At 38.1% G+C, this 27,512-nt stretch overlaps 1 protein-coding gene and 1 long non-coding RNA gene across 8 annotated transcripts in view; one reads left to right on the top strand and one right to left on the bottom strand.

The window, feature by feature from the left end:
• LOC110256222 (uncharacterized) overlaps positions 1–18,509 on the bottom strand; it is a 106,188-nt gene extending 87,679 nt beyond the window's left edge. For all 4 annotated transcript variants that reach the window (XR_014827752.1, XR_014827760.1, XR_014827757.1 and 1 more), the window contains exon 1: positions 18,194–18,509. This is a non-coding gene — a long non-coding RNA (uncharacterized LOC110256222). The remainder of the gene's footprint in view (positions 1–18,193) is intronic.
• NR6A1 (nuclear receptor subfamily 6 group A member 1) overlaps positions 1–27,512 on the top strand; it is a 245,479-nt gene that overhangs the window by 90,744 nt on the left and 127,223 nt on the right.

The following is a 27,512-nucleotide window of genomic DNA, read 5'->3' as shown; positions in this document are numbered from 1 at the left end:
ATGTTCTTGAGTCTGGCATCCTCAATTCAGAATTCTAGATGGTAAGACTTGTTTGGAAGTGTACCAGGCTTACTCAGCACCTGCTCTTGCTAACATCATGTTTTTATGACCAGATATTCTGGAGTTTTCCTCCTTTGCTGAGGATAAAGAACAGCACACCAGAGCTGCATAGGAAGAGGCTCTCCATCATTTGAGAGAAATGTTTGATTTGCTTCAGCAGCCTTGCTGTTGGGAGTAAGTCTGGAATGAGAGCACGTGTGATTGCAGCTGCAGCTGTAGCTCCTTAACCAAATCCGGCCTTGTTTAATTTTAAAGTAGGCTGAAATATTTTGGCATCAACATAAGTGGATCATTTTGGGCTCTCTGGCACCTAACATAGTACCTTTCATAAGGGGGAGGTGCTTAATGACTGGATTTAGCCATCATTAGCTGGCTCTGTGGCTTAGTTGGCTAAAGCACCTATCTTGTAGATTTAGCCATCATTTATTAAACACCTTCTGTGTGTATCAGGCAATGTGCTAGATTCTAGTGATGAATAAGCTCTTTTTTCAAGAAGCCCATAGTAGTAGGAGGCACAGACTCATAATAAACAGGTAAATTACAATTAATTGATTTTATTTGTTGATGCAGTTCAGTATTTTGTTCATTTTGTGAGTCAGCTATAAAAACTTGTCAGCAGGATTTACCTCATGACCCAGGAACAAGGATAGGAATTTCTTTCTTTCTTCTTCTTCTTTGTTGTTTGTTTTTGTTTGTTTGTTTGTTTTTGTTTTTGTCTTTTTAGGGCCCAACCCATAGCATATGGAGGTTCCCAGGCTAGGGGTCGAATCAGAGCTGTAGCCATTGGCTACACCACAGCCATAGCATTGCGGGATCTGAGCCGTGTCTGTGACCTACACCTCAGCTCACAGAAACACAGGAGCAGGGCCAGGGATCTAACCCATATCTTCATGGATACTAGTTAAGTTAGTTACCGCTGAGCCACAACGGGAACTCCTGTTTCCCCATTTCTTTGATGCCAGACAGTCTCAGACAAAATGTGTACTGCTGCTATTAAAATAATAACAGCTAAGACTTACATAGTACTTATGTTCCAGGTTTTGTTTTTAGAGCGTTGTATATAAAGTACTTAAAAGAAGCATTGTTTAATCCTTGTAACAGTCCAATGAGATACTTTTTTTTTTTTTTTTCCCTTCAATTTTTTGGCTTGTTACAGCCATACCCGCGGTATATGGAGGATCCCAGGCTAGGGGTTGAATTGGAGCTGTAGCCACTGGCCTATGCCACAGCCACAGGAATGAGGAATCCAAGGTGTGTCTGTGATCTACACCATAACTCATGGCAATGCTGGATCCTTGACCCACTGAGCGAGGCCAGAGATCAAACCTGCATCCTCATGGATACTAGTCAGATTCATTTCTGCTGAGCCACAACGGGAGCTCCTATTATTTTTCTCATTTTATAGATGGAAACAAGAAGGCAAAAGTAAGGTAGATAACTTGCCCAAGATCACATAGCTAGTAAGTGGCAGAGTCAGGATTTGAACTCACGACTTTCAGATCCTTTTATTTTTGACTGTACCTGCAGTATGTGGACATTCCAAGCCTGGGATTAAACCTGTGCCACAGCAGCAACCTGAGTTGCTGCAGTGACAACACCAGATCCTTAGCCTGCTGCGCCACAAGGGAATTCCCCTGTTGTATTCTTCATCAGTGCACTATACCATTTTATGCTGTTTGACGTTGAATGATACAGAGTTCCTTAAAAGTGGGGCTAATAATGATGTCTACATTTGAGTGCCTCTTAAAGCTAGGTATTCTACATGTCATTTTACTTCTTTTTAATCTTACGGATATATGAACTGGTCCCATTTTGCAGATGATGATATTAACACTTATGGAGCACTTACTATGGGTTAGGCATTGTGCTAAGTACTTTGTATTATCTCACTTAATGTTCACAGTACTTCTTTGGATAATTAGTGTTCTCATTCTGGATATGAGAAAACTAAAGCTGAAGATGATCACTTACTTAGAGTCAAAAACTAAGGAGGGATGGAGTGACGATTTGAATATAGGTTTGCCTATCTTCAGACCCCAAGCTCTTGATATCACATAATGTTTAATGGAAAGCAGTAATTAGCTATAGATATTCCAATGATGAGGTGAATCTCAGAAGACAGAGCCTAACTCCAGATATGTTTTTCATCTTTAACCTCACATAGTTTGTTGATTAGTTGTGAGCCTTCTTGTTTCTTTTTCTTCATGTTCCCGTAATAGGAAAACTTGATAGGTGTCAAATATGATCTTCTTGTCTGAACACAGGAGGTTCTTATCTGATTGTCTTCCTGAAATCCTAGAACTTAGTGATCTTGTTTTTTATTAAGGCTTTGACCTTTTCTTTACTTCAGTTTGCTGGGACGCGTCACTATTTTTAATTTCTATTTTTGAAATACTATCCTTTAATGTATCTTTATTTTGCTTTGCTTTTGGATTGTAAATTTGTTTTTCTTCACTACCTAAGATATGGTGTTGTGGAGACTTCCGTTTGTTTTAAATTATCTTTTAACATGAGAACCTTCATATGTCCTGTTGAGTCTCAGTAGTTGCAGCCAGCTCGTGAACCTTGCATCTCACCCACTCCCATTGGCAAACTCAAATCTAATGGTTTCAGAAATGAATATGTTTTCTTTCCCTTCTTCCTTCCCTAAATATCTTTTCCTTTTCTATCATTCTAGGTTTTCTCTTCTTTCTCCTCAGTTTGTTGGTCACTAAGATTTATTAAGTGTCCCTCACAAATATCTATCACTCTGGCCCAAGGTACTTAGTATCACTAGATGTCAGATGGATGGAAAAAATTTAAAATTATATACTACTACACACCCAACAGAATGGCTAAATTTAAGATAGCAAACAAACTAAAACAACTGACTATATAAAGTGTTGGAGAGAACAACTGTGTAATACTCAACCTCTGCTAGCAGAAGTAGAATGTAAATTGGTACAAACATTTGAAAACTCTTCAGTAGTATCTGAAAGTTGAACATAAGCAATTCTATTTCTAGGCATATACTTAACAAAAATGGATAAATTGTGTACCGAAAGACAGAGACTGTAAGAATGTTTAGGAGTTCCCATCATGGCTCAGTGGTTAACAAACCCAACTAGTATCCATGAGGATGTGGGTTCAATCCCTGGTCTTGCCCAGTGGGTTAAGGATCTGGCATTGCCATGAGCTGTGTGTGGTGTAGGTTGCAGACGAGGCTCGGATCCCACGTTGCTGTGGCTGTGGTGTAGGCTGGCAGCTGCAGCTCCAATTTAACCCCCAGCCTGGGAACCTCTATATGCCCAGGGTGCGGCCCTAAAAAGACAACAAACAAACAAAATGTTCATAGCAGCATCATTTGTAATAGTCCCAAACTGGAAGTAACTAAAGTGGAAATGATAAGTATCTGTCAACAGTAGAATGCAAAAATGAATTGTGCTATAATCTGTAAAATGGAATAATCTGTGTCAGTGATATGGAAAAGTACAGCCATCTGCAGCAGCATACAAAATGTTGAGCAAAAAGAAGCCAGACACAAAAGATTGATTATATAACATGTGACTACTTTTACATAAAATTCAAAATAGCCTAAACTAATCTGTGGTGATAGAAGTTAGAATAAAGGTTACCTCTGCTGAGAAGATTTAATGACTGAGAGGGGGCACAAAAGAGGTTTCTGAGGTACTAGTACTATTCTGTATCTTGATTTGGGTATTGGTTTCACAAGTGTGGTCACTTGGTAAAAATTCACTGAACTGTACATTTGAGATGAGTGTGCTTTACTGTAATTTTACATTTGAACAAACAAAAATAATTTTTTAAAAAAGCTGGGAAAAGCTTGGTTTAAAAGTTTGAGGAGTTCTCATCGTGTTTCAGCGGTTAATGAACCCAACTAGTATCCATGAGGATGCAGGTTCCATCCCTGTCCTCGCTCAGTGGGTTAGGCATCCAGCATTGCCATGAGCTGTAGTTGCAGACGCAGCTTGGATCCCGCGTTGCTCTGGCTGTGGTATAGGCCAGTGGCTACAGCTCTGATTGGACCCCTAGCCTGGGAACCTCCATATACTCTGGATGAAAAAAATTTTTTGAGGGGAAGCAGAAGGGCTCAAGAACTTGTGTGTTAAAAGATGATTTCTAATTAATGACTTTTTAGTCACTGAAGAGTGGCCTTAAATGATGACTTTAAAAAACTTACAGTAAAGAGCTGGAAGGAGTCATAGCAAACCAGCCATGCTTTGGGTCAAGAGTAGGGTTGTGAGATATTTGGTGGGGTTTCACTTTTTATTCTGTTTAGTGCTTCTCACGTTTTCAGTTGTTATTTTTCAGCAATATTTTAAGCATGCTCAAACATTTTTTTAATGATGGAAATGTTAAGTAGCATGACAAATAATAGAGTAAGATACTTGAGGCCATGTGGAACTTTGATGCCCTGCAAATCAAATTTCATTTAGTCCTGCTTATTTTGCAGTTCAGTAAAATAGCAAGAGAATTGCTCAGAGGTTGAATAGAGCAAAATGTCAAAATAAAACAACCCTGGCCTCCCCTTTGCATCTTAAAATTGTGGTAAAAAACACATAATATTAAATTTAGTGTCTTAACTTTTAAAAAATGTACAGTTCAGTAGTGTTAAGTATGTTCACATTATTGATCAACAGAGCACCAGAGCTTTTTCATCTTGGAAAACAAACTCTGTATCCATTAAACAACTCCCCTTTTCCCCTTCTTCCCTTAGTAACACCATTCTACTTTCTGTTTCTTTGAGTTTGACTGCCTTAGATACTCCATGTAAGTAGAATCATACAGTATTTGTCTTTTTGTGACTGGCTTATATCACTTAACATAATACCCTCAAGGTCGATCTAGGTTGTAGCATGTGATAGCCTTTGAATCTTTATTGCTGCCATTGTGGTCAAAACCATCATCTTTTAACCTGAATGACTGCAATAGCGCATGTGTTCTCCTGGCCTCCAGTCTTGCCCAGTTCATCTTCTACCCAGTGGCTAAATGCAGACTTGACTTTGCTTAAAAACTTGATACCCTGACTACCATTAGATACAATCTAAATGCTTTAACCTGACAAGGGCTTTCACTGTGGGGCTCAGATACACTCATTCCTAAGTCACATCCTTCTTAATGTTTCCAAACTATATACATGCTTCACATGATCCATCTTAATTTTCTCTTGATCATACTATTTCATGTTCCCAGTCAGAATTTGTTGACACTGAATCATGAAGGAATCATGACTTTTAGTGAGGTTAACTCTATATGTCAGCTGCCTCTGTCTGGCACTAACAGAGTTAATATGTCAGAATGTAATAATTTGGTAATAAAGTACAGATTTCTCATTTCCTAGATTTTTAGGCTTTTTCTCAAAAACTAGAAATAGTCTGTTGAACAGACAAGCAAAAAAGCTTAAATATGCTGACCAAAGCTGTGTGAGGGGAAGGCTGAGGGAAAAAAAGATGGGGAAATTGCTTTATTTTAAAGTCTTTATTCCAGCTGGCCTTTTAACATAGGGTACCTTAAAGGTTTCTTCCTCTCACTTATGTAATTGAACTCAGTAAGTATTTAATAAGGGCCTGTTATATATTCAATCCTATAGGTCAACAAAGTAAAAGTCTGCCAGAAAAGTTTGTATATCTTGAGTAGCTATAATACGTAATTCAGTAATTACTCATTTGAGCGAATTTCTTTGATTTATCAAGTAGTATCTTCTGATGATGGATGAAAAATGGCTGGTGTGTAGAGTGCATGTACCTATCACAAAACCAAGTATGTGGTGGTGGGTTTTTGCGTTTTTTGTCTTTTTAGGGCCACCCCCTCAGGCACACATAAGTTCCCAGTCTAGGGGTCAAATTGGAGCTGTAGCTGCTGGCCTACGCCATAGCCACAGCAACTTGGGATCCAAGCCATGTCTGCAACCTACCCCACAGCTCACAGCAATGGCAGATCCTTAACCCACTAAGCGAGGCCAGGGATTGAACTTGCATCCTCATGGGTTCTAGTCAGATTCATTTCCGCTGAGCCACGATGGGAACTCCCTGTGTTATTTTTTGTTTTTGTTTTGTTTCTTTTTTTTAAGCTAGCTTAGATTGAGGGGAAACTAACATATTAGGCAGTCAAATGGGACCAAAGTCACCCTCTTTACACAAGGTTAGTGAATTACTACATTGGGTTGGAATGAATTTCACTGTTTGAGCCTGATGAAGGAAGCTCCTATCCTAACTTATCTGCCTTCTCTTGAGCTCCAGCCACATTGTACATGTGATTTCTTGAGTATACAACTTGGTCTTTTATGTCAGTGCTTTAGTTTTCTATAAATTCTATTTGTCTGTCAAGACTCATCTCAGATATTCCTCCTCCTAGTCGTATTCCCCTTAGCAGGTTGAATTCTTTTTCTTTTAGCTTCCGTAATCCTGGGCTTTCCTTTATTCTAGCGCCTAGACCACCATGTTATCTGTTTTAGGTTTGTTTCTACTACTAGATTGTGAGCTCCTTTTGGGAAGGTTTAAGGCATTTTTGTGCTTAGCTTACTATAAGGCAGGTGCTCAGTGACTCTGAATAAATAAATTGTACTGTTATTAAACATTTGATAAAGTATCTGACTGAGTGAATAACAAAAGACCAATTCCAAATCTAGAAATCCAGTTGGTTTTCAGCCACAAGTATGGGGCAATACAATCCTTATTTTTTTATTTTTTATTTTTTTTTGCTTCTAGGGCCACACTCACGGCATATGGAGGTTCTCAGGCTAGGGGTTGAGTCAGAGCTGCAGTTGCTGGCCTGCACCACAGCCACAGCAACTCGGGATCCAAGCCACGTCTGCGACCTACACCACAGCTCACAGCAACACCGGATCCTTAATCCACTGAGCAAGGCCAGGAATCGAACCTGCATCCTCATGGATGCTGGTCAGATTCATTAACCACTGAGCCACGGCAGGAACTCCTCCAATCCTTACTTTTATATAGGGCCTGTCTGCCAGCAAATTTGGAACTCTTGCTCTTAAAAAGAAAAAAAAACAAAAAACAAAAAACAACAAACTCCCAAAAGGGAAGAGAACTAATAATAATTGAATACTACTCTGTGTTGAGCATTAAACACTTTATCATTTAATACAGTCATTTGGCTGTATGAGGAATTGAGGATTTTCCCATTTTATAGCTGAGGCACCTGAGGCTCAGAGAATTTAGAAATTTAGTCATTAAGCTTTGATTAAACCCATGTTATCTAACTCTTTGTGCTTTTTTCTCTACATTTTACTATCTGCCCCAAATTAAGGATCTTACTTGTTGGATTCTAGTTATCTGTTATCAAAGGCAACCACGAATTTCTAGGAACTTCTAAGACAGAATAGGTCTTAAAATAACGTTAATGATAATTTTGCCTTATTATTTACAAAGGGCTTTCACATGCATATGTAATAATCCAGAAATGCCTTTCTTTTAAGATGTTATATATCCTTTAAAACAATGTTAAAATATTAGCATAGGGCATTGGTGCAGTGGGCACTGGTGTATTTTAGCAAACACTGAATGTATTTCTCTGAATTAGACTATATTTATAACTAACTCAACTATGTTTATAGTTGAGTAAAATTTAAAAAGAGATTATGAAGTTCTGTCTACTTTTTCTGGAGACTTGAAGCCTAAAAAATAAATAATATCTAGCTATTTTTAAAAGTTCCATGCATAATTAAGACTGTATACTTGCTGACATTCAGAAGTCTCTATTTTCATCTTATGTAAAATACTGTCCCATATTCTTGTGATCTTGGAAACTAGTTCTTTTCAAAGTTAGAAGCAGAAAAATTATCTCGTCTTTGACAGGAAAAGTCTTAAAGGGAGGAAAATGTCTCACCAAACCATAGAAAGGTCAAACTGCTGTAGTGTACTGAGCAGGTCCCCAGGAGCCAGTCATCTGTGTCCAGATCTGGACTCTTCTGTTACCTAGCAGTTATGACAGTGGACAAGCTTTCCAAGTTTCAATATCTTCATCAATAAAATAGATGCTAGCAGTTTCTGCTGCTGTGGTGCAGCAGGTTAAGGCTCTGGTGTTGCCACAGCTGTGGCAATAGGTCACCCCAAAAAGGTGCTAATAATAGTATTGGATTCTTTGGGGGTTGTGATTATTATATGACATGTTTAGAAATACATTGCACAGGATCTGACACGTAGTAGACCCTTGATATTATTCGTTATTATTTGAAGAGTGTGTATTATTTTGAAACATTAGGTAATATATAGGTATCCAAGTCTTAGCAGATACAAAGCTTTACTAGAAATCTGACCTTTCACACTGAGCTGTTCAGCTTTCATTTCTCGGGCATACAGTTACTGTGACAATTTCTCTTCTATAGGGTATATATATCCTCAAATATTGGCAGGAAACCTGGGATATTATCTTAAGGAAAAATCTTGGACTGAAATTAAGCAGGATTTATAGGGAAAATTCAAAGAAATGAAAAAATGATAATAATTTTATTAGTTATTCTTTGGAAAGTTAGAGGTTTTTTCTCTTCCTATCAGTATTTGAATTCCTCTTGGCTATAGGTACTTGAGTAAACATTACTTTGTAGTGTTATGAGGCCATGTAAGTAGATTCTGTTCAATTGGGTTGTATTGACTTGGGGTTTTTTTTTTTCCTCTCTCAAGAAATTTCGATTTTTAAGTTGATCATTCAGAACAGTGTCCTGAAAGGTTTTCCTTTTTCTAGCCATGGCCCCAAATATTTGATATTTCAATAATTAGGCAGGGCAAATGTGACATAAGAGGGCCGGATTGTGAAGCATATGAAATGTAAGCTTTTTGAGGAAAGATCTCTTCTTAATGACTTTGGATCTCTTCTTATATGTAAAAGTTCCTGAAATAAAGTTGTCATTCAATAAAGCTTCCTTGAATAAGTGATATTCTTGGTTATCTTCTAGCCTTGATAAGAATTTATAGAATTTTCTATTATTCTTGGGAACCCAAAATTTATATCCATATTTAAGAATCTTTGCTTACTCCTACAATTTGAAAATGATTCAGATGTGAAAATACGGATTTTTGTGCATCTTAATTTATCAACATGTTTTTCCACGTCCTTTTTCTCCCAAAGGTGGCACTGATTCTTGATTCATGTTATTGTTTCCAAGTAACGAACACATCCACAAGACAAGTGTTTTGATTTAATTTGATTTGATTTGTTTTTAGTTCTGAGATTTTTAGAGCCTAATGTTGAACTTCCTTGTGTCCTGTTGGAAGGTTTCCAAGATTTCTATCAACTGCCTCACATTTTCAGGGACGTATAGTTTACCTTACTAGGGAGATTCTTTTTCTTGTCCTTATTTCACTTCGGGTTTTTCTTTAAAACTCTTCCTTTTTCATTATTGAAGAAATGGAAACCTTATTATATTTGGGTACCTGCTAATTATGTATAGCACATTTTCAATGTTTATGAGCTTGGGGTGAGACTAGCACTATCAGTTCCTGTTAGCAGAAGTGTAAATTGGTCAGACTAAAAAAATTAGCAGAAATGTGGACAGTGATTTCTGTATAAATATGTTCACCACAGTATTATTTCTAATAGAAAATAACTGTAAATCACCTGGGTATCTTAAAAAAAAAAGTCATTTTGACAGACTTTATAAAATGCTTATAAGTGAACAAATTAGAATATAAAATTATTTATAAAGAATTGATTCCATTATATATAAACTACACAAAGATATTAATAAGAATTTTCTGAGTGGGATTAGAGGTGACAGATTTTCTTTGTTTTTATTATCCAAATTTTTTATATAGATCAGGTGTTATGTATATAATGACAGAAAAATTCCCAGTGTTTTAAACACCACTGATAGATAACTACAAAGTATGACTAGGGGAAAATTTACTAAATATGGATCACGGTTATCTTTAATAGTAGGATGATAAATAACCTTTTTTGATTATGAATAACTTTTCGTCTTCATATTTTTTGTATGCTTCCCAGTTCATCTTCAGTAAGCATAATGTTTTTATAAGATGAAAAAGATAAGTTATTTGATAGAGTATATCACTACAACCAGGAATTTTCTTTCAGAGACATTTCTTTCTCTATGAGACTCCTATAATGACCTTTAGAGGAAGTACATACTTTTCTTTGCCCTGCTCAGTGGTATGGTGGACTTGAGAATCCAAACCTTTTATTTATGTTTCTTCTGTACAATTAATTTCTGATTAAATTGGCTGACGTAGTAGTACTACTAGAGGTAAAGCCCCCTACCCTTTGAAATCAGTGAGTGCAATGACCCATTTCACCATTAATATCCTAACTTGAAGGTATTTTTCTTATATATTCCTATCTTGTATTTAACATGTTTAGCCAGAAGCTTTTCGATAATCAAAAGTAGCAGTTCATCCATTAATGGTTCTTACTCTGCTTAGCTCTGAACACCTGAAACAGATATTTTAAATACACTTAAGCCTTTGAAACCTGTTATTAAAACAAAAAACTAGGATGATTCTCATCTACATTGGTATGAAAGCAAGATGGATAAATATAATACCTACTACTTATAAACTTTAGCTGTCATTTGGCAAGCATCTGTGGTATTCTAGCCACTATACTAGACAACAACAAACATAATTTTCCCAGCAGTTCTTTGAAGAGGTATTATTTTCTCCCTTTTTCCTCCTAGAGGAGGTACCTAAGGTTCAGAGAAGCAGATTTGTCTAGGGTCACATAGTCAGTGAATGCTTAAACTGAGACTTGATTTAAGTCTTTGTAACTACAAAGCTGAAGAACAGGACTTTTGTTTGCTATTGTATATTTAGTGCATAGAACAGGGATTGGCATTTACTAAGCATTCAATAGATAACTTTTGAAAGAATGAACTATATACCTGTAAGCTTGTAAGTGGCCAAGAAGAGATTGTCTGTTCTAGTAATATAGACTTGTACATAGAAGTGAGCCTGACAAAATGTAATGCTGTTAGAAAGCCAAATGAAGATACTTCGGACAAAATCTAGGTCATGGTAACAGATGACCAGGTTGGGATCCTCTTTTTTTTTTTTTTTTTTATTGTCTACTTTGTTCTGAGTACATTTGCTAGATCTCTTTTCCATTTGACTTTGATATTCAGTGAACAAAAAAAGCAAAGACACATGATATTGATTGGGTCCTGACTACTGAGGGGAAAAAAAAATCTTTGTGGAAACCCAAGTTCTCTATCAAGGAACTAGAATGAGAAGGTCTTGATTGGGATTTGCATCCTGGGAGCCTCAGGTTCTGTGGAGATAACTTTGTGCCATTGTGGTACATGGATGTACTTTATTGTTAACAGCAACTTCTTTATATAGTCCTATGACAACAGAGTGAACTCTGATTGGAAGAGATGTTAATTTTTAGATACCCCCTAGACATGGTTTTGTTTGTATGATGAATTGCTATGGAAGCCCAATTGTGACTCTCACCCTGTCTTCTCTTTGTCTTTATCATCCATGTCCCTAATATTCTCGGTTGCTAAGAGCCACCTGAGTCATGGATTGAGTACTAGCTAGCCTTGTAATCATATGTATCACATTTAGTGCTCCATTGTATCATGGTCTGCTCCCGGATTGTCATTCTATGCTCAGATCCCCTTTAACACCATCCTCTCCAGAAATTATCTTATTCTTAATCATCTTTCAAAAGGAGACTGAGTTTTGTATGAGATAGTGGTTTGCTGCAGAGCTGAGTAATGGTCACCATGAAACCACTCTATGTGTTTGAAGGTATTTTGTTTCCTTAATAGCTTAAAATCCAATAAGATCTTGTAGTGTAGCATATCTCTTTGCTTGAATCAAATTGAGCTGAGAGTGTATCTTTAGTATTCTTACGGAGCATATGCTAGTTCGGCTTCAACAAATGGCAGGGCAGTTTCCCCAAATTATTGAATGAATTCTCAAAGTTTCTGAACTCAGGTCCCTACCATTTTTTAAATGATATGGTTTCTTGCCATGGTTATCTCAGTCTATAGCTTATCAGCTCCCTGAGGGCAGCTTCTTTATCTGTTTTGTTCATCATTCAATCTAGATCTAGCACTCTGCATGATACGTATTAGGAACTTAATATTTGTTGGATGAGTGAGTAGAGAAAAGAGGGATACTTGGTCAGCATTCAGAAAAACCTGGAAATACCTGCTAAGGAGGCTTTCTTCAGATAACCTTTTGTGATTTCTTTCATCAATGCTGATGGCATCTGTGGAAATTCTTGCAGGCAGATTGATTAATCCATCTCTATCAGTCATTCTATCTGTTGTCTAATCTGCTTAAGCAGTATTGTAAAACATTTTATAGTAGCTAGGTTTGTAGAGACAGAAATTGAATACTGGCTGGCAAATCGAAATTCCTTACCTCTTAGTGCTGTCTGTCCTTTAGCCTCTGGTATAGATGTGTTTTTTGGACCACACTGGTAACTAAGACTCTGAAGTGACTTGTTAAAAGTCACCTAGCTAAATAGTGGCACAGCTAAAATTTCATGTCATATCTAATGCATCCAGCCTCTGGGATATGAACCTACCTTTTCAGATTTCACACTATACTGTGTTATCTCCCTTATATGTAGTTCTGCTGTTTGCTTTGGAAAATTTATTGCTTTCCATACTCAGGAAGATTTTGTGGCATGTTCAACATTTTTCACTGATTTGCCATCATCATTAAGAAACATCTACTATTTCTAGTTTCTGCTAGACTATTTTCCATTTCGAAATGAAGCTACAGATGTAGTACAGATCCTGCCCAAGAATTCTGTGGTTTTTATTTTAAAAGATGTGAATTTTCTTTCCCATACCTGCAGGAGGCTATATTTTAGTTTTCTCAGTCATGAGTGATATTAGAACTTTTGTCTTAATCACCAAAAGAATCAGTAGAAATCCTATTCCAAGAAGTCTTCAGGAAATATTATTTCTTGATTTTTTTTTTTTTTTTTCTTTTTAGGGCTGCTCCTGTGGCATATGGAAGTTCCCAGGCTAGGGGTCAAATTAGAGCTGCGGCTGCTGGCCTGTACCACAGCCAAGCAACTCTGGGTCTGAGCTGCATCTGCAACCTAGACCACAGCTTGTGGCGAGGCCAGGGATCAAACCCACACCCTCAGGGAGACTATATTAGATTCTTAACCTGCTGAGCCACAGTGGGAACTCCTATATATTCACTCGTTTAATATCTGTGTTTCTAAGATTTGTGAAATTCTTCATGCAGGGTTAACAGCTTTTATCAAGTTTAAACAAAGAATTGCCTGTGCTATAAAGTAGCCTGGAACCTTTCTATTTCTATTCTCTGTGTTTAGGGAGAGTCTCAAGACAACAAATTGGACTTCAAGCCCTTACTGTGTTTTCACAGAATTGACATTTCCTGAGTGTTTTCTGCGTACCAGGAGCAGTTCAAGATCTTTTGTATATATGATCCTTGAACCTTAAAATGACTGGCAGGAAGGCATTAATATTCATATTTTATACATGAAGAGTCTGAGACAAAGAGAGGAAGTGACTTATTCAAGATCACGTAGTAAATAAGTCAGGATTCCAGCCCATGTCCACTTGACCCTAAGACCCAGTTTCTTGCACCTAGCAGGCATAGGAGGGGTTGAAAATAGGATTCAGATTGAAGAACTTCATTTTTACATTTATCATGTCTGATTTATTTGATGGTAGATTTAGAAGATAAGACATGTTGTCATGATGGAAGTCACTTAGATTTTTTTTTTTTTTTAATCACTAAAGCCTTGTGGAGGCACTGCTTAATTGCATCCAGTCTTGATCATAAGTAAAATTCACAATAATTGAAGGCCATAAGGCATTGGATATTTTGCCAGTTTATTACTATTATGATTATAATCTAAATTATTTTAAAGTGTTCCTTTAAAAAAAGGCTTCAATTCAGCATTTCTTTTAAAGATTTCTATCTACAGTTTTTCTGTGTGCTTCAGTCATCTCAACAAGGGAGAATGAGGCTTCTTATCACTGCATTTCTAAAATACACCATTTCCATTTTTTTAAACAGGCATCAGGTTCCCAATATTTGGAAACCATTACTTTGTATTCACTTAACAATGTGTATGCATCCCTTGGTGGAGTTCGCTTTGTAGCTGTAGAACATAGTCCTTCTGTGTAAAACCTAATCCCAGATCCATAAATATAAGATACTGAACACATAGGGACTCTACTGATTATTTGAGCCAAGTCTGGCATGAGATTGTTTTGGCAGATATTTCCATTTTATTCCAGTTGAATTACAGACATGGCCAGCATTAGTATTTTAGGATACTTATTCATGAAGGTTTGCCTTGTGTCTATAAGGAGTCACATAATGAAGATTTAACGGGAAAAATATAATAAATAATAGCTATCCTTTTTAAAAGGAATCTCTATTATTTGCCTGGGACCTTACTAGATGCTTTATATACTTTCTTATGTGTGTTTTCATGCATCCTGCAGGGTGGATATGGTTTGCATTTTGCAGAGAAGGATACTAAATCTCAGAGAGGTGAATTAATTTGCCTAACATCATCTAGTTAGTAAAGTGGATCCTGGTAATCAACCCAGGTCTGAGTAACTTCAAGGTCCTTTTTGCTGTTCCGTATTGTCCATGACAGTGATTCTTTCTGTTAAGGAAACTATAGAATTAGCTACCTCATTTGTTTAGGAAGTAATTTTTTTTTGGACACTAACTGCCATTCTGGAGCATTTTAATTACTCTGGCCACTGCTACCTGTCTGTCAGTTCTGTCTTAAGAGTCTTCATAACCTCTTTATTACTGACCAAGGTAAAAGAGGAAACCTTTGGTTTCAAAATGCTTTTTAAGAGATCTCTCAAGTATCATGGTGCTAGCTACCTTACCGTCTCATCATTGTATTTTTTGCTTAGAGATTAGTTTCCTTCATGTCCAGCTGGATATGCAGTTGAAGACAGGTGTGTACTGGATAGAAACATGATTTAGGTCCTTACTGTCCAATAGAACTTTCTGCAGTGGTGGAGATGGGCTATATATGTGCTGTCCAGTTTGATAGCCAGCCACTAGTTACATAGGGCTATCGAGTGCTTGAATGTTATTCTTGGGACTGAGGAACTAAATTTTAAATTTTATTTAATTTTGATTAATTTAAATTCAACTTAAAAATAGCCGCCTGTGACCATAGCACAGTTTGAGATAGTAATTGATGCTTGCATTTGATGAGTAATAATAGAATTTGAGGAAAGCCAGTAAGTTGTTGATTGGTTTTTTGGCAACTTAAAATTTGGCATGTATTTATTTAAAGCCATGGGCTCAAATAGAACTGTTCACATTTCCAAAGCACTTTTTATCATTCATGATCTCATTTGATATTTTAGCTATGATATCATTTGGGACTTGTGTTTGCTAATGGTTCACAGAAGGCAGACAGAAGAACAAAACCATTTACAACTTTCTTATGCAGGGTCTCCTTCTGTTGAAATGGACACCATCCTGGCCCGTTGGTGCTCAGGCTGCAGCGTGAGGGCGTGGATAGGAACCCATGTACTGTTTTCCTCTGCTTGATGAGACTGGAGAATGATCCTTCTCCCCTTACCTAGAATGTCCATTAATTTTATTTTTTTACATGGAAAGAGAGGGAAGTAGAGGCAGTTTCTAAATTTAGCCAGGGAGCTATAGTAATTAAATAACTGACAAAAGAAAATGTAGTTTTCCTTTCTAATGTGTCAAATAAATCTCCAGGGCTTTTATTTTAGTTCTTTGTTTTGGAAAATACAACTCAGAACTCAGAAATACTCTGTGTAAGATTAGTTTTTAAATTAATGTGTATCCTCTGAGGAAACTTTCAGTGGAATGAAGTAATAGGTTTTATGTGATATTTTGAAGAAAAACTTGTTTCCCTGGAGTCTTGATAGATTTGGTTTCATTTGGATTATGTGGTCTTATGGAATAATTTGTAAAATATATTAACTTTATTATGTGTCACTTGTGTTACTAAGTAGCATATTTTTCTGACATTTAGTTGTAAAATGCTCCTCTCCTTTCTGTCAGAGCTCACAACTAATCAACTCTGAGTGCTTTTGATTTTTCTGACTATGCCAGGGCATTGAATGAAGTTCCCTGTAGTGAGAAAAGAGAGCACATGGGACTCGTGACTTTATGTACTCCAACAATAGAGCTTTTATGACATTGGAGGTGGTTAAGAAAGCTAGAAGTAGCTCTTAAACATGGCATCACTGTGTTGCCTTTTTTTTTTCTTTCTTTCTTTCTTTTTTTTTTTTTGTATTCCCAGAGCTGCCAGGAGTGCATCAGGCCTGTAATTTCCTGTTCTCTGAATCCCCCATCTTTCTGCAGCTCCAAGCTTTGTGTCCCACAGCCTGTGACTCTGTGCTAACAAATCGCTATTGTCCAGTGGGGCGAATGGTGGCTGGAACTAAAGAATTGCTGTCTGGTTTCTATTCAAATCCAGGTAGTGAGATATATGAATGGACTTTTCGAATCGTCATGTGAATAACGTCTGCTCGGCATGAAGGCTCAGAGCCACGCTAGGAAAGATTAACTCCTGGGCTGACCACTAACATCCTTTGTGGTAGGACATAGAAACATTCCCAAGCATCATTTTATTCACACTTAATTTTCCATTTCATCTTCCAGAAGTAGAGTTAGCCATTCAGCTCTTTGGCCGCTTTGCTCTCAAGTTTTAGTGTTTCTGTTGATAATATGGAAGTTTGAGAAAATGCTAAGTTGTTTTTCACTTAGATCACTATTATTTTCTGTCAAAAGTTTTCTACCTTACATTTATAATGGCATAAAGTTATCTTTATAGCATACATGCAAAAATGAGAGAGCGCGAGAACTGCTTTTTCGGAAAAACCACCCCTTTAAAATACTTTCCAACCATCAAAAGGGAAAAATCTTTTTTTTTCAGTGCATTCTACTTATTTGCAGTTTTTTTCTGCCAAAGTCCAAATTTATACAAAGAAAAGAGAAACAACTTCATATGCAATATATTAATGAAATAAATAAGCCTCCTTCAAATTAGGAGCCAACTTAAGCATTTATTAAGTATAGCAGAATCAGGATTTTAAAAATTAGATTTGGAAGCTGGGCTATAATTCATAATTTTCATCTATCCTTAGAAAATTGTTACATTATCTTTCTCCTGTATACCTGAAAAAATGTCCACAGGCTTAAAGGGCCATGCTTTTTACATTCCTTCCATATCACAGGTACTATGGAACGAGAGCCTTTTATGTTTCTTTTTGTCTTAAACTCAGACAGCTTTGTAAGCAGTAGTGTGTAGATTACAAGAGTTAGACAAAAGCAGGCGCGACTGAGAAGAGTTGAGGGGGGAGAGCTTGGGGCACTTCCTGTCACTCAACACATTCCAGATCACTAAAAAATTTCCACACCCTCTGCATTCCCTCTTGCCCACCCCAGATCCCAGTATTTTCTGATTCCGTATGTTGTGGTATTTATCACACTCCTCGCTATCACTGGGCTCTGGCAAGACTGCCTCAGAGGAGATGCATTCCTTTAGATTGCACAAAGCATAGCTGGGAAAATGGCTGGCAGTTTCAGAATCTAGTCACGATCGCACGCATGAGCACCTCACACATCCATGCCCCTTTCCCCCCTTCTCCCGCCCCTGCAGCTGGCTGACCTGTCTCACCCACTGCTGGCCTATCGAACGGCCAGGACTGTCTGGTTTTGGCTCATGCCTTTGTCCATGTCTGGCTTAGTTCCTCTCTGTCTACGCTTGCCTCTACCCCCACCGCCCCAGGCAGCACAAGTGTTTGGCCACACAAAACTACAGATAGAAAAGGTGGTAAAAACTTCAAACTTTGCTAGATTCTCCAATAGTTTATTCTTTTGTTTATTCAGTTTTTCCCTCCTTTAGTACTTTGTTTCAAGAAAACAAATACAAAATTAATTATCTAAAGGCAAAGAATGCAAAGCAACCTTTGTGTTCCTTATAATAACTGACTTCATAACTCTCTCCAGCTGCGTTATGGGGTGTGTATAAAAAGCTTCTGTTCTGAGAACAAAGGAGCACGTGCAGAAATGAGACTCAAAAATCCACTGACAGTATTTCACCACACAAATTACTTAAAAAGATTTTAGTCAAGCCTCTCAACAGATTCAATGTTAAAATGGTTTTAGTTAAAAAAAAAAAATTTGAAAGTGCTTACCCAGTAAAAGAACCGAAGTAGTCCTGAACTGTTACGTAAGACTTTTTACAGTTGGATCTTTGTCAAAAGGGGGTGGGGGTGATGGGAGAAAGCAGCAACAACAATCAAAAAAGTTCGAGCTGCTGTGGCTTAGAGGACAACTTCTGTGTTTCCAGATAGGATTCTTGCTGTAGAAATGGAACTTCCAGCCAGCACAGCATCCTGTCCCGGTAGAGAAATGAGTTTGTCATTTAAAAAAAAAAAAAAAAAAAAAAATTGGATACTGGAACCCAGGCTAGACGAGGTATTGAACCGCGCCAGATTTCCTTGCAGCCCTGTCTGCTCAGCTCGCATTGAACTATATATGACCCAGATGATGGACAGAAGCACATTCAGTCATGTGCACACTGGAAGAAAGCGGATTTGCTGGTCCCTGGCAGTGCAGGGGTTTGTCTTCTGATTGGGCTGTGCCCTGATCAGTGAAATGTGAAGCCCTCACCATTCAGAGGCCGTAATTCAGGACTGGCAGTTTGAGTGTCTGGCTGCTTCTAGTCACTGAGAGAGACTTTGAAGGTGTTGCTTTTGTTTGGTGGCATTACCCACCCAGAGATTGCTTACACCTATGCAGTGATACAGGAACAATGCCAGTCCTGAAGTGCAAGAAGGAAGCTGACTGCCTGAATTCTGTTATCTTATTGTTGATGAACTTTGTGCTAACTTAACCCAGTTCTTTGATTTGAGAATTTTTGTGATCTTAACCAAGGCTTATGTCCAGACCACACCCTGGCTTTAATTTATGGGTTTGATAAGGTAAAAATAAAGGTGGTATTTGACTTTGAGGCTTCCTGATGATATAAATTGCTCTTATTGAAAATTGGATGTGGATGGACAGCAGAGAAATTTAAGTTTTGGATTCTGGAGTCTTGGAATGTGCTAATAAGAAGCTTTATCTCTTACTATCCCCTGTGTGAAGCTGTCACTCTTTTCCCGGTCCGTCATATAGGGGAAGCTGCCAAGGCATATACCCCCACTGAACTGTGACATAACCTTTAATTATGCAAGACAGCAACAGTGTACTCTCTCTAGTCTCTCACCTAGGGGTCGTGGGATTTATTTCCCACCTTTCTGGGCTACTAGGAAACCAGGCTATTAATTATTTGAACTGACAGTTGTGACATTTTTGTTTAGTATATGAAAGCTGCTTTGTTTAATGCAAATTAACACTTTTAAAAAAATTTGAAGTAATAAAATTGTATTATGGAATGTTAGCACTGATCCATTAAGTTTACCCTACATGAACCAATTTTTTTTTTTTTTTCCTGGAGACTTTGGTATCTCTTGAAGGAATTAGCTTATATAATCTTAAACTGACATTTAGACATATAAATAATTTGGTTTGTTTTCTGCCTCTCTTACATTTGTGGAAATAAACCCATGGTCAGTGTATAGCATCTCTCTATCTTGCTGTATATGCTGGGTTTGGATGTTTAAGTGCTTGTAATTTCTTAGATGTTACACAGCATTCTGTGTATGAGGACTGCCCAGGAATTCTCCTAGCTTAACCTGGAGAAGCTGGGTTGATATGCCACTGGGTATAGCAGTGAGCAAAGTCAGAGAAGAAAGGATGTATGCTCTCATTCTGCAAGCTGTAGATTGTTCTAAAAGGAATTGTTCTATTCCTTTTTTTCTTTAAATTGTGATAAAATATACATAATGTAAAATTTACCATTTTAACCATTTTTAAGTCTACAGTTCTGTAGAATTAAGTGCATTCACATTGTTGTGCCTTCATTCCCACCATCTGTCTCCAGAACTTTTTCATCTTTTCCCCAAATGGAAACTTTGTTCCTAACACTAACTTCTTATTCCTCCCTCCCCCCAGGATTCCAGCAGCCGTCATTCTACTTTCTGTCTCTATGGATTTGACCATTCAAGATATCTCATAAAAGTAGAATTATGCGGGATGTCTTTTTGTGACTGTCTTATTACTTCACATAGCTTTATGTCCTCTAGGGTCATCCGTGTTGTAGCGTGTTTCAGAATTTCTTCCCTTTTTGAAACTGAATAATATTCCATTGTATGTATAGACCACATTTTGTTTATCCTTTCATCTATTGATGGACACTTAGTTGTGTCTACCATTTGGCTAATAAGATAGATATTCTTGACCATTTTTCTTACAGTCTTGTGAAGCTTTCTTTACAGAGCTATTCTGACCCATCTTAGAAGCTATTCAATTTTATAAGTTGGAAGGATCTTAATGTGCCCTTTAACCCTAGAGACTAACCAGGCCATAATATCAGCTATGCTAGAAAAGGACAGATTCCTCTTCATCCTTCTTGGATGAGACTTAATACATAATTCTTTTACACTTTTTTTTTTAATAGGTTTTTTTATCTTTCCTGTTACACTGTGAACTCTTCCTGGGCAGGGACTGTAGTCACTTCTTCTTGAATTGTGCCTGTGCCTCTTCTTTGGGCACAGGACCTATATAACAAAGTAAATGTCAATAAAAATTAGTTGGAGAATTGTGAATTAATGAATAATTATGGAAAAATAGGTACTTTTATTGGATTTTATTGTGTACAAGACTCTGTGATGGATGTTTTATATACATTGTTTTATATACATTATTTAATCTTCAAAAGAGCTCTGTGAGATAAGTGCTATTATCTTCATTTAATAGATGAGGAAACTCGTTGAAAGCCTCACAGCATGTAAAAGATACAATTGGGATTTGAACCCTTGTCTCTCTTGGCTCCAGGGCCATTATGCAAACTTTATAGTGAGGTAATGATCAGTGGGTGTGGAAGCAGAAGATTTATCCTAAGCATTGGTTCCAAATCAGATCATTTTCCATTAGGCATCAGGAGGTATAGCCGTATGGTAGATACTTCTTAAGCGAATAGTCATAGGGAAACTTGGCACATTCGTATCTTGGACCTTTTATAGCTCTTTAGCTGAACAACCCCATGAACTCAGTTCACAGATTCTCCTGTGTACCTAAATTCTCTTTCTCATGTTATTTTGAAAGTGCTATTAAACAGAGTGTATTGGAACAGATGCATCCTTTGTTCATTTGGCAGTTATGTATATATAGAGCAGTGCCACATTCATATATATGTTAAGTGACATTGTTCTAAGTGCTAATGAGAGTCAAGAATAAAACAGAAAAGATTCTATGGAGCTTGCATTCTAGTGAGGAGACAAAAATAAGCTTACAAGGTAAAATAAGGTAAAATAGGAAACCATGCTATGAGGAAAGTAGAGAATAGGTTAATGTGATGATGGAAAGTTCCTTAGGGTGGAGTAGGATAAGGGGCTTCTTTAGTGAGAAAGTAGTCAGGAATGCTTCTCTGAGGAATTGAAATATACAAGCTGAGAGCCAAATGATGACAAGAAGAATCCTAGAAGAGAGTTGGAAGAAGTGTGATCTGGGCAGTGAGAACAGGAGATATAAGAGCTCAAAGATAGGATTAAGCTTGGTGTGATTGAGGAGCCAAAACAGGGTGGTTTGGCTAACATGGAGTGAATGCAGGTAGGAGGTGATGTTGGAGAGGCGGAATGGTACCCTATCATGTAGGATCTTGTAAGCTATGATAAGACACTTGCATTTTTCTCCCCAAATTTGTTTTTTCCCCCACATGGTAGGAAGTTGGAAGGTTTTAAGGGGGAGAGTCTTCCTTGAACTACCTTTAACTGGAATCCTTCCCAAGCTGGAAACTTTGCCAAGGCTTTCACATACTAGTGGCCAGCTCTAGGTGTCCTAGTAGAATGGTAATTCTTTTGAAACAGTGCTTGGGGTACCACTGGTTTCATTGTTCTTTCTATATCAGAGGGCTTATCCAATAAGAGCCTCTTATTATTTTCACAGCATCACTATTGTGTGGATAGGGTTTTGTATGCTGGTTTTATGTATTAATTTAGGCTAAAATTCAGTTCTTAATTAGACCTGATCTTTCTCCATTAATAATTTAGAAGGACATGTTCTTGGCAGAGGATGATGGCTGACTGTTTCATTTATATGATATACTTAAAGGCATACTGATAGGATGGTAAAGGGGAACTTTCCTAGTATTTTTAAAAAAAGTTGTATTCATATATTCTGATTTTAGTAAGTACTAACATTTTGCCCACATTATTAATTTTTTCAAATTCTCTAACTGAACATAGCATTACACACCTGATAGTCTCTTTTTATAGGTCAGGGGCTTCCACATTTTTTTTGACCAATATCCACTGTAAGAAAGAGACAGATAGGGAGATATATTTTGCTTCTTAGGGCTGCACCCGCAGCATATGGAGGCTCCCAGGCTAGGGGTCGAATTGGAGCTACAGCTGCCAGCCTAGGCCACAGCCACAGCTACATCAGATCCAAGCCGTGTCTGCGACCTGTACCACAGCTCATGGCAATGCTGGATCTTTAATCCACTGAGCGAGGCTAGGGATTGAACCCACAACCTCATGGTTCATAGTTGGATTCCTTTCTCCTATACCATGACAGGAACTCCAGAAAGATTTTTGTTGTTGTTGTTGTTGTTGTCTTTTTGCCTTTTCTTGAGCTGCTCCCGTGGCATATGGAGGTTCCCAGGCTAGGGGTCGAATCGGAGCTGTAGCTGCTGGCCTACGCCAGAGCCACAGCAACGTGGGATCCAAGCCACGTCTGCAACCTACACCACAGCTCACAGCCACGCTGGATCCTTAACGCACTGAGCAAGGCCAGGGATCGAACCCGCAACCTCATGGTTCCTAGTTGGGTGTGTTAACCACTGCGCCACGAAAGGAACTCCTCCAGAAAGATATTTTATTTTTTGTTTTTTATTTTTTATTTTTGCTTTATAGGGTTGCACTCACAACATATGGAGATTCCCAGGCTAGCGGTTGAATCAGAGCTGCAGCTGCCGGCCAACACCACAGACACAGCAACGCAGGATCCAAACAGTCTGAGACCTACACCATGGCTCACGGCAATGCTGGATCCTTAACCCACTGAGCAAGGCCAGGAATCGAACCTTTGTCCTCGTGGATGCTAGTCAGATTCGTTAACCACTGAGCCATGACAGGAACTCTAGAAAGAAAGATATTTTATATTGCAATTCATTATACACATATTACTATATCTCTCTATCTATGTATATCTGAAACCATACTTTCATGAAATAGTGCTTGTCCCTATTACATACAGTCGTCTGATATTTTCTTTTTTTACTTTAAAAAGTTATTTACAAGCCACTAAATTGATTTTACAACCCACTGAAAAGCAATCTGAACTTCGAAAAACACTGTAGGGGAGAAATCTGAGATTCAGAGAGGTTATGACTTATCTAGTGTCATATAGCAAGGAAGTAGCAGAGCTGGGACCTAAACCAAAGCTTGATTCCAAAACCCTTACATGTTACTGCATTGTATAGCTTTTCTAGTGACAGTACCCTTTAATGAACAAAATGAAATACCATAAATGACCTTTAATAATGATTATATAACATGTAAATTTCCCAAAGCAGGGGTCATAGGAAGAGAAGTAGAAGTATTCTCTCTCTGATCACTGCCTGTGCATTTTTTAGAGAGCTGGTGGCCACTTGGAGTTGTCTTCCATATCTTGTACAGAATACAGTTGATAGTACCCATTAGTTATGCTGGGAACCAGCAGATTCCAAAAGCATTTGTATTTCGTGACTCAGCCTACCACTGAACTAATCTTAGCTTCTTAAAATAATGTCTGTGTAAGACCTAGCTTCTGAAAGTAAGAATGTGGCCTCTCAGAAGCAAACTGTTGCAATGTAACTTGGAGTCAGTGCTCAGGTACAGGATAGGATCTCTCTAGGGTCTGAGTCCAGCCCTGCCATCTCTATGGTACTGGTTGAGTTAATTTTGTGGAAAGGAGAAATCATATCTTCCTGTCCCCAAGGACAGTAAGGCTGTTTCAAAGAGGAAGGGAAGAGAATTTAATTGTAACATATGTATGATTTAGGTAATCACTGCCACAGTCAGCATACAGAACAGTTACAGTGCCCAAATCTTGTGTATTAGCCCTGTTCTACAGAGAAGAAACATTGAGTCTCAGAGAGAGGAAGTGGTTCTTAAACAATCACACAGGTAGTGGCTGAGGTTGGGATAGAAGCTACCCTATACCTTAACTTTAAAAACTATACCTTTTATCTTAGACCTGAATTGGAGTTCTAAGGTGATAAGACTGTTTAGGAAGGAACATTTAAGAATACAGGGTTAGGAGTTCCTATCATGGCTCAGCAATTAATGAACCTGACTAGTATCCATGAGGACGCAGGTCCAATCCCTGGCCTCACTCAGTGGGTCAAGGATCCAGCTTTGCCGTGAGCTGTGGTGTAGGTCACAGATGCAGCTCAGATCCAGTGTTGCTGTGGCTGTGGCTAGGCTGGCAGCTACAGCTCTGATTTGACCCCTAGCTTGGGAACCTCTGTATGCCATGGTGTGGGCCCCAAAAAGACCAAAAAAAAAAAAAAAAAAAGCATATAAGGTTATGTCATAGGATGGAAGCCTGTGAAGGTCCAGCAGTGTCGAAATAGAGCTGCTTTCTTATTCCTGTGCAGTGTGAGGTTTGCCTAGGATAACTGAAGAGTTTTAATCAGTACAGATTTCAGGTATTTGGGGCTAGTTTTTAATCTTCATACAGTGGCTTTTCACTGGAAATGTTGAGTTTAATCTGCTAGTTTCCTTTAGTAATCAGCTCCCTTCCTTCCTTTCTTCCTTCCTCCTTCACTCCCTCCCTCCGTCCCTCCCTCTCTCCTCCTCTCCCCTCCTTCCTCCTGCCATGGCTTGGATGTAAATTTTTTTGGGTTTTGTTCTTATTTTTCTCTTTGGGGTTTAAATTGGGTTGGTTCTCCAAAGCTTCTGGACCTCCTTGTTTCTTGGGTAGGCAAAATAGTTAGATGCCAGTGTCTGCTAGGGAAAAGGTAAAAATCACGTAAGTAGGATTGGGTTAAAGGCATAGACCGTAAGACATTACTCTTGTGACTGTCAATAAAATGTTTTTTTTTGTTTGTTTTTTTTCCGGGGGCAGGAGGCTGTACTCATGACATGTGTAAGTTCCAGGGCTAGGGATCGAGCCCACACCACAGCAATAACCCAGGGCCTTAAGAGTGGCAATGCCATGTCCTTAACCCACTGTGCCACCAGGGAACTACAGTGCTTTTTTTTTTTTTTTGTAGAGACTGGCCCAATGTTAGTCATTTGATTGTATAATTAAAGTAGGGTTTTGAATAATTTTTTTCCCTTTTTTTGTCTTTTGTCTTTTTAGGACCACACCCAAGGAATATGGAGGTTCCCAGGCTAGGGGTCGAATTGGAGCTGAAGCTGCTGGCCTGCGCCACAGCCACAGCAATGTGGGATCTGAGCTGAGTCTGCAACTTACACCACAGATCACAGCAATGCCAGATCCTTTAACCCACTGAGCGAGACCAGGATCAAACCCTCATCCTCATGGATATTAGTTGGGTTTGTTAAACACTGAGCCATGATGGGAACTCTTGGATAATTTCTTTAGATATATGACAAGGCCTATTTTTTCTCCCCCATTTTATCTTCTCATGGATCACATCAAGTGTAATGATGGCAAGGTAGATTGGGCAAAAAAAATGAGTTGAGACCTACCATGGGCCAGGCCATATGGTAGCTGCTTTGCAAAACTGTGTCTTTGAATTCTTACTATGTCATCATTAAGTGGCATTGTCATTTTCCTCTTTTATACAAATAAAACTGAGGTCCAGAGAGGTTGAGTAACTTCTTCAAGCTTCTAAAGACAGAGGCAATACTCGAAGTAAGGCTTTTTTGTGGGGTTTTGTTTTGTTTTGTTTTTGGTGTATATGGGGTTTGTTCTCTTTTTATTTTCGTTTTTGTGTGGCTCCAAAGCTCTCTCATTGTGTTACTTATTTGCTTTCTTCAGTAAAGCATTTCCATTGCCTCTCAAGGGCATTGCCAGGGTTCAGAGAATGGTGGTAGTGATTATACCCCTTAGAACATATTTTTTTCCTCTAAAGTATCAAATCATTCCTGAGCATTTCAAGTTTAAAAAAAGATCCAGTTCAGAGTTGTGTTATACTGACTTCAGTATCATTTCCAAATTCAGACCGTCAAATCTTCAGGAGCTGATTTTAATGGATGTTACAGAGCTGATTGGAGGGATGTTGAGATTTGGATAATCCACTAATCCAGAGCCTCATGGTTACAGGGTAGAAAGTGATAGAGCAAAAAGTTAATTGGTCTTGGGCTGAGCCCACATGGAGTCAGATTGTATCACAGGAAGAAGCCAGGGCTGAATTCCAGGTCAGAGAGAGCTGAACATAGGCAGGTTCTAGGGCTCCCAGGGGATGTGGTTCTGAGGCCAGTACTTTGGCCTGACTTCCTATTTGCAATTACTGCTAGATCTATTAACCTTTTATATTCATGTTTGGGAGATACCTGCCACTGAAATTACAAACCTTCTAAAAGTCTATGTGCTCACCATACCATTAGAGTCATAAGTGTCCACTGACAAAACATGGCAGAAATTGATTAACGTAAGCAGTTTTTTTTTTCATTTTTTAAAAAAATTTATGGAATATAGTTGATTTACAAGGTTGTGATAATTTCTGCTGTACAACAAAGAGATTCAGTTATACATGTACATACATCCATTCCCTTTCACATTCTTTTCCCACATAGATTATCACAGAATATATATATTTTTTTACAGAATAAAATACATATATTTTTTTATTTTTCTTTTCTTTTTTTTTTTGTCTTTTTGCCATTTCTTGGGCTGCTCCCTCGGCAAAAGGAGGTTCCCAGGCTAGGGGTCGAATCGGAGCCATAGCCGCCAGCCTACGCCAGAGCCACAGCAACGTGGGATCTGAGCCGAGTCTGCAACCTACACCACAGCTCACAGCAACGCTGGATCCTTAACCCACTGAGCAAGGGCAGGGACCGAACCCGCAACCTCATGGTTCCTAGTCGGCTTCGTTAACCACTGCGCCACGACGGAAACTCCAAAATACATATATTTAAACACAATTACATTCAGACAGATTATTATATCATGGATCTTAAGAAACAGATTAAGTGTCTCCCTCTGGGGAAGTGGAATGGAAAATATGTTGAGCCAAATAGGAAATTTATTCTATATGCTTTATCCCATTTTGTATGGCATTCATCTTTACTATTTAGTATTATCTATTACATTTCAATTTTTCTTTAAAAATTAGCATTATATTAAAATTGTATATATTATGCAACTAAAATTTGTAAAGAAAGCCTTATATACCATTAAATATTTTATATAGCATAATAAAAAGAATAACTTAACTGGTAAGAATAACAAAAATAA

Source organism: Sus scrofa, chromosome 1 (assembly GCF_054392235.1).
Source record: "Sus scrofa isolate SSC_HxYL_T2T_F1_AM1 chromosome 1, Sscrofa_HxYL_maternal_Yorkshire_Landrace_v2.0, whole genome shotgun sequence".
In the NCBI taxonomy this organism is placed as follows: domain Eukaryota; kingdom Metazoa; phylum Chordata; class Mammalia; order Artiodactyla; family Suidae; genus Sus; species Sus scrofa.
Note: the sequence above shows the minus strand (reverse complement) of the source record. Positions and strands in the feature narration are given on the sequence as shown.